Consider the following 8,194-nt stretch of genomic DNA (forward strand, 5'->3'; position numbering starts at 1 on the left):
CAGTCTCCTGCGGGCCAGTGTCTCCCTGGTGGGAAGGCTTGTGGCCATTTGACTTCCATTGCAAAACACCTGCCCGCACGACTGCAGGCTGCTCAGAAACAGCTGGGATCGATCAACAGCAATAATGATCTTCAAAAATCATGATTTTTTAAAATTTTATTTTCTTTTATTAAACAAGAACCTTTTTGTTTGGTTTGAAGGCATTTTTTCTTTTGGTTCCTTCCATGTATTGAAATTTTCACTTATACTTTGATAAGGGTTTTTTTCCCCAGATTTGATTTCCATGTAGCTACAAGCACTGCAAAGTTGGTTAAAACAAAGAGTTAAAAAATGCTGGAGCTGAAAGTCAAATACCATACAAGTGCCTCCGATCTCGCCAGGGGTGGGCTGATGAGGTTCTCTTCTCAAGGCTCCTGGCTAAGCCACGACGCTGCAGAGTGAGTTACGCAGATCGTGTCCTGCCCAGCTCTCTACAGAAATACGCTTGTAAACATTGCAGAGAGGCAGCTTGAAGGACATAGGAATGATATAGATCACCTGAGGCATCAGTTATTCTATCTTTCTCCTCTCCTCCCTTCCCCAATTTCCTTCAATATTCGAAAATAAACTAATCCAGGAGAATCGCAATTAAAAAAAAAAACAAATCATAAAGAGTTGCCAACTCTGCCTTTCCAGTTACAAGGGCACATCTCAGGATGCTCTTCTGGCATCTGGTGCTTCAGATGTGTCCAGAAGGGAACAACCCCAACTGCGACGTGGCCATCGTGTACCTGGGTGGGTTCATTGTGTTTTCTGCGTGCGCAGTGCAGCGAGCAGGGATGACTCCTCCTCCCTTTTTGTTATTCCTAAATTAAAAAAAAAAAAAACAAGTTTCCTAAAATTCCCACAAAAGGACTACGTTGAGGAGCCCACTTGCTGTACAAGGATAAGAGGCTTCGGAGGCCAGCGCACCCGTGGATGCTCCCGGTGAGGAGCGCAGCACGCTCAGCTCCCGCGGCACCATCCCATTAGCGTCCCTGGGCCATCCTTCGTGCGCTGGTACCGTCCCTCCGCCTGAGCATCCCGGGCTCTGCGCCGAAGCCACTCAGCCTTTTACGCGACCCAAGACACTTGTACGTCTTAACATTAGAGAGTCTTGAGTGGAGCGATGCCAATTTGTATCCCTTTATTAGCAGTATTAAATTCCATTGTGCAGGTATTTCCACAGCTGTGAGTTATTCAACATAAACTCCTACTGAAGTAGAGAATAGGCTGCAAATAACCCACCAGGGAACAATTTCTTAAGTGCTAGTCATCCAGCAAATTCCTTTATTCTCAGTTTTTATAGCGGGATTATTCGATGTAGAGGATATGTCCAGGTTATAATGTATTTGATTATTTATAGCAGATATCTTGTGGTGTGAGCTCCATTTTAAAATGGACAAGGATTATTGGAACTAGACAGATGTGATGTTAATTTCCAAAACTAACCTCATTTTCAGCAGAGCCTGTGCTATTTCTTGCACTCTTGAGAATATCACTTTTCTGGTAATTTTTCAAACCCCCCCCCCACGTTGTTTTCCTCCTAAGCCTACTTCAGCCCGTGATTTCTCTGTTTCCCGTATCTTTCCTTGATGATTATTCCTATTTCCTAGTGAAACATTGCCCTCCCCGTACCACCAAATGGATCCTCCCGTAGGGAAAAGAAAAAAAAGCCCTTTTTCTTTCCACTCTTCATCATCCCTCGTGATATGCTTTCGGCTCTAGGGAAGCCCCAAGAGCAGGTGTCGCCTGATTTAAACCCCTCATTAAAACCCTTCGTCCCCCACCGAACGGAAACTCCCCCTCCTGCTCGAGCCGCCAGCCGGCCCTTTGCGCTGGGAAATGTATTTCGAGGAAATACTCCCTTTTTCTAATGCTACCAAGGACAGGCAGCCCCTTATACAATTCTTATCGCTCATGTCTCCAAATCAGGCTGCTGGCGCAGCACAGGTCAGTCCCTTTTTGAAGCCGTCGTCAGTCTCTGCCTCCTCACCCCCCGTTTGCTGTTTAAAGTACTTTGAACAGACACAGTAGCTTAGTTGAGGGTCCCTAAGTCTTGTACCAAGGGGGCTGTTGAACAACAGCTCCACGTTCAGCTTCTCTGCCGCCTTCCTGCTTTCATAAAAGCGACCCCGTTGCCCGGCGTTTCTGCCCGCAGGTTTGAGAGACTCAGGTCAGCCCAAGGCTGGCTTGGGTGCCCCCCGGCGACAGGCTCAGCGGGGACGGCAGGAGTGAGGGAGCAGTAGCCAGGCAGAGGAGCCTCAGCAGATGCTGCGCCTCTGTGTCTGCAGCTCTGTCTGCCCCTCTCCTCCATGGGATGGAGAGGCCCGTTCTGGAAGGTATATTCCATACCGAGCTGAGCCATTGAAGTGCATTGCCTACAGCTAAGGCTCTTTTTTTACTTTTTTTTTTTTTTTTTTTTAATCCCATGCACTTGTGGAGGCACACTGGTATAGTTTCAAAGTGCTGTGCACGGTTTTGATTTGTGTGACTTCCATTGATTTTTTTTTCTTTATTTTTTTTTAATAGAAACTTTGTAGTGAAATCTTCCAAGTGCCGCTTAACAGTGCTAGGATTTCATTCCTATCATCCCTGTCCTTTTTTTGCAGACTGTTCAGCCAGCAATATGCAGGGCTTTTCTTAATGCCTTCCATCTCCTCTGCGCTGCTGGGAAGGGGCCAGCCATCAGCCCAACAGCAAGTAAATAGACTTCACGCATTTAGTGTAGTGACGGGCACATATGTTTTTAGTGAAGAGTTTATTTGCCAGAAGAAAAGTAGTTTGAGAATTCAGGTCAACTTTTGGTGAATCACTTCGAACTAATAAATATAAGAGGTGAGGACAGAAAGATTTCAGAAGTGCAGAAAAAGTTCGTATCAATTTCTCTCAAACAAATCAGCTCCGTTCAGTCAGGATAAGCTACTCCTGTTGCCAGCAGAAAAAAAAAAAAAAAAGCGGGGGGGGGGGGAAGGGGCAGGAGGTTCTCTCACCCCAAAACCAACATCTAATTCAGAAGATAAATCCCTTTCTTTTGGTGCCCATCACTTTCCCACCCCAGCCCTTGCCCCAGCTCTGCCCCTCTCCTGTGCCAAAGCTCCTGTTTCCACACACCCATTACAATCTTCCTGATCCCTCAGTCCTTACCACGAACGTGCCCGGGTCCCAGCTGGAGAACCCCCAGCCTCTGCTGTCTCACACCTCTCTTTCTAAAGCTCTGCATGAAGCTCTTCTTGTCCAAACCCACCCAGAGGTCCCCAATCTCAAGCACCTCCATGAAACTTCCACCAGCTCCTTCTTGCTGCAGACATCCATGTCAGAGCAGGTACTTGGCTCATCCCTGTGCCCAACATGCCCATCTTCTCCTGAAAAAGCCTCTGACTGTGCTCCAGCAGCAAGCAAATAGCCCAGAGAGATGCTGCATTCACCAATAGTAGAGAGTCCTGTCCTAAGATGTCTCCAAGGGCAGGAGAGGAAAATTATGGTGGGGCAAAAAATTTGGTGTACAGAACCTCTTCTTCAGGTTGCATTCACAGGAGACTGAAATGCCATTTATATCTTAGCAAAAATGTTGCTCTGAACACCCACTTAAGATGTAAAAGAGCTGGATTCAGTCCTCAGCCTCCCGTGTTACATGGGGGTTAGGCTGGAGGGAGGGTGATCTCACCTCCTGTTGAAGGGCAAAGATGATCTCAAGAGTACCTGGGCCAGAGGAGAGTGAGCGGCTCCAGAGGATGCTGATGCTGTTCACAGAAACTGAGTCCGTGTCTTTCCTCCAAAGCAGTCACAGGGGGTACTTGAGTTTTTGGGTTTTGTACCACACAGAAAAGGCTATCCTGTTGGCTATGCAGGTGCCACTGGGATCACGCTCCCTTCCATCTGCTGTCCCCTGTCAATCTCAAGTTCGGTTTTTGTTAGAGTGAATAAAGAAGCAAGTCCCAGTGAACTGAGCACGATCCCTTCAAGCACGCTGAGAAATTTTGGTTAAAAGCTGACTCAAAAATAGAATTACTTAATTTAACTTCTTTTTTGTTTAGTAAATTAGGCAGCACCACTACTGAGAAAGCCTAAGCCATGTGTCCCTGCCATGGAAGGACAAGGTCATTTTGGTGCCAGCGGAACTGTCCCGGCCATGCAGAGAGGAGAGAGTCCAAGGTACCCTGTGACGAGATGGCAGTCTCCCACTTCCCACTGGGGTAGGAAATTCCACTGGTTTTGGTGAAATGAAAAGCTGTGAGGCTCCAAGACTCGAATGTTGACCTGCAACCACCACACTAAGTCCTTGTTCTGGCTTATTTCAGCAGGTTCTTCTTCACGGACATGGCAAATGGAGCTGTGAAGAGATTCATGGCTGAACGGGCTGAATCGCATTGCATACTTGAAGATGCTAGAGACAAATAGCGGTGTAAGGGACCACAGCCTGACTTTACAGCATTGGTTAGGACACCTCTTCCCGGAGTCACGGTCTGGGGATGTCAGTATGTCAGAGGGGTCCCCGTCCCCTCTCCCCTGCCCTGCCTCCCACCCAACTTGGCACTTTCCGGGCCAGCTACAAATCTCTGGGCCTCGCCCATGCCAGCCAGGGGTCTCCAACTTGAGCATACCCCATTGTTCAAATCTCATCACCGACTCACAAAACGAACACACCTGTAGTCTAACTGCTGGTCATTTAGCAAACGACCTCATTTAGAAACTAACCCCCTCAGTCCAATTATCCCTCTTCTTCAGCCACATGTCCTTATGTAGCAGTATTGCTCATTTATATGCTAATTTTCCTAAGTCTACTTCAAAGGGGAGAATTGTTTGTTAAAAATCTTACACTCCAGCCTCAGTTCAGACCATCTCATTATTTACCTGCAAATTTAGGGAGATATGGGTAAAAGCTCTGTTCTTTTATGATCTATTGTCTAGGTGATCAAAGGAAACCATTCAATATGAAGATCAAAAAGAGTCTGGCTCCCAGCAGCCCAGCAGCTGGCTCTGCCAACTCCCGAAGTCTGCAACCTCTGTTATAAGTAAAGACTGATTTTACTATTAAATAACTTTTGATTACAAATTGCAGGGGAAAAAATACCCTTCGCAATCATAGTCTCTTTACTAAGGTGTTAATGAAACTAGGCTTCATATCAATATTATCTCAATTATTAGTCAAGGAATAATCACTATGTATATAGTCTGTCTATTAATAATCCTCAGATAATGAAAAATATCCCACAGACATAACTAATACTGCTTGATAAATTGCTGGTGGCCCACAGCTAACCCAGGTTTTCTTTTTTTTTATACAGATATACTGCTCAAAGGATTTTTAAAACAGGAACTCAGACACAAAGGTGTTTACTATTTAGAGAAGGCAAAAGCGGTGACTGTAGGTTGAAGTATCAAACTGGGACACCTCATGTCCCAGTCTGTTAGGGAATTATGTCAACAGCGTAACACGATGTGAATAATGAACCCATGCTTTTCAGGGCTGACACAATTCCTCAGCCTAAGGAATTTCAAGAACAGTGATTTGAAGAAATCCCACTCTTCCAGAAAAGATAACCCACAGAATTTTTCAGCTTCACCACAAATAAACGTTAAATAGTATACAGCTTTCTTTAGAAAAATAATGTGAGAAGTGAAAAAGTATAGACTTCCAGGCTTTAATCTTCCCTTTAAAGTCAACACACTGTAGTATGTCTCTTTTCCGCGCTACAAATGGGAATAAACAAGCGGCTGAGCACTGAAGTATATTTGGGGGCTCCGCAAGGGGAGCACGAGGATATTTTGACTTCTGAGATAATGAAATGTCTTGGTTTGTTTTACAAAGTCACTTGATGCATTTCTGAAAAAACACTGCATTCTCCTAAAAATATTAAGCTACCTCTGGAGAAGAAAAGCCTCCAGTATTCCTCCTGTTGTGCTATAGCTGGTTTGCGTGACTCAGTACGTTGTACCCTCTCCTGTCAGTCAGTAGGAAATGAATACCTCAGCAGGTCTTAGATGACTTTTAGTGCTCTTCTCGTTTGGAGCAGATCTAAAGCTGATGTTTTGACCAGTTGTTAGTATTAAAGGTCTGATGGCACTTTACAGGAGGGTTGGGGTGTAAGTTTCGGTGTCCTGGCCAAATTCCAACATCGGTAATTAAATTCTGTCCATCTAAACTTCCCCCTGTGGCTGTAGTTGGCTCAGGTATTCTTAATTTCCTGTCTTAAAATGTTCCATAGTGTTGCAGCGGTGCCGTTAAATAGTTGCCAGGTTTCACCTCGGCAATGTGTGAGATGATTCATGCCTTGCAGATTTGCAGATAGCTACACGTCAGTACGGCCTACGAGAGCTGGAGGAGAGGCAGGGTAGAAGTGACAAGATGTCATAATGACTGTTTCCTCCATTCATTTTCTAATTTTGTGACGCTTCAGAAAAAAAAAAATATATTAAAACCTCTCCATTTGTTAATGAAATAAATTCCTCTCCCCCTCAACCCTTCCATTCCTTCATGCCCAGGAGAGCAGCTGAACAGACGTGTGCGGGGCTGAATGAAAACCCAGATCCCCGACCACGCCAGGACGTGAAGAAAACTCAGGTCTACATCTGACCTGCTCTCCTGCCTCACCTCCACAACAGGCAGAAGCACATTTTTCGCTTTACATACGCCAAAGCTTTGAGAAATTTCACTTCCAAATCTAAGCTTTATGTCCTGAAATCATTCTCATAGTAGTTTCTTCTCCTAAAATGCAGCAACAAAGCGCCAAAGCAGTGCTGAAGGTGAGACGAGCCCAAGTGAACATGTACTTCAAGTTACTCCCTGTTTTGTCCTTTCACTGGCAGTTTAAAAGCTAAACACAGTCTAAATTACACACGCACACACACACATCATAAAAATAAAATACAGCCTCCAAAAAGTCCTTGATTGGTATGGTATATGCAAGTCTCTGTTATTTGACACCCCTTCGTTGATATCTGCCCCGTTTCCTCCCTTAGTTTGCTTCAGCATTGCAAAACTTCTGAACCCAGTCTGGCTGTGGGGGGAGAGCTTAAAATATTCAGTCTCTCACCAAAAATAAGTTAGGAGGCGAAGCTGTCTTCATTAGGGAAGAGAGAGAAGCTTTTCTGTTAGCCGATTCAGCCCTCCCAAAAATCCCAGGATGTCCCCCCCCAAGATGTCTACCTGAACACATTGCTCAGGTAAGAAGAAGTGGAAAATGAGGCTTTTAACTGAAGCACCTCAGTTGGTTGCCTGAGGTGGGAGGAATATCCCTGCCATTTTAACACAAACAACATGTAACGTGCCTGCCTCGTGGTACACCTCACGCACTTACCATGAGGTGGCAAAAGCAGGAGAGTAACAAATTGGTGACATTTCATTCTCATAAGTATTTCTGAAAACTCTCCATAGCTATAAAAGATAAAAACATTAGGAAGAATTACTTTACTGAAAGAGTGGTCAGGCACTGGAACAGCCTGCCCAGGGAGGTGGTTGAGTCACCATCCCTAGAGGTGTTTAAGAAATGTCTAGATGTGGCACTTCAGGGCATGCTCCAGTGGCAGAGATTGTAGATTGTTTGTTTGAGGGGGGGAGTGTTTTGGGTTTTTTTTGTTTTGGTTTTTTTTTGGTTTTTGTGCGTGTATGGTTGGACTTGATGATCTCAAAGGTCCTTTCCAACCATGAAGGTTCTATGATTCTATAAAAGTCACGGGGAGCCCAGCAAAACCCCACTGCCATCTTCTGCAGTGTCCTGTAGAAGAACGATCTCTTTTGCAAGAGCAGGGAAAGACGCCAAAACTTGTAACAGCGTGATACTCCTGGTTTTATGACTTTCTCCTGCAAGCCTTGCTTCGGAACCGGGTACTGGCGCAGCTCACAGTGAGAGCTTTGTCCGGCTGCTCCGCTCAGCAGCTCGCCCAGTTACTGGCTGGGTTACAATGGCTTGCCTGCCCCGGTTGGATTCTGCGTTAGTTGAGGGGTAATGGGAAGATTTTTAAACTTTTTTAAATAAGGAAAAAAAAGCTCTTTCAGAAAGAGAAAGCAAACACGTGCCAGGTTTTGTTAACGACAAACGCAGAGCAGTTAAATAGCGGGGGGGGAAACATTAATGCTGCTTTGCGATAAGAGCGTCTTGAAGAGGCACATCTTTAACTGATCAGGGAGCTCTGGAGGGCTGCTCTAATCTTTTTTGGTCTCAGCAACAAAATC

This window comes from Rissa tridactyla, chromosome 5 (genome assembly GCF_028500815.1).
Source record: "Rissa tridactyla isolate bRisTri1 chromosome 5, bRisTri1.patW.cur.20221130, whole genome shotgun sequence".
NCBI classification, from domain to species: Eukaryota; Metazoa; Chordata; class Aves; order Charadriiformes; family Laridae; genus Rissa; species Rissa tridactyla.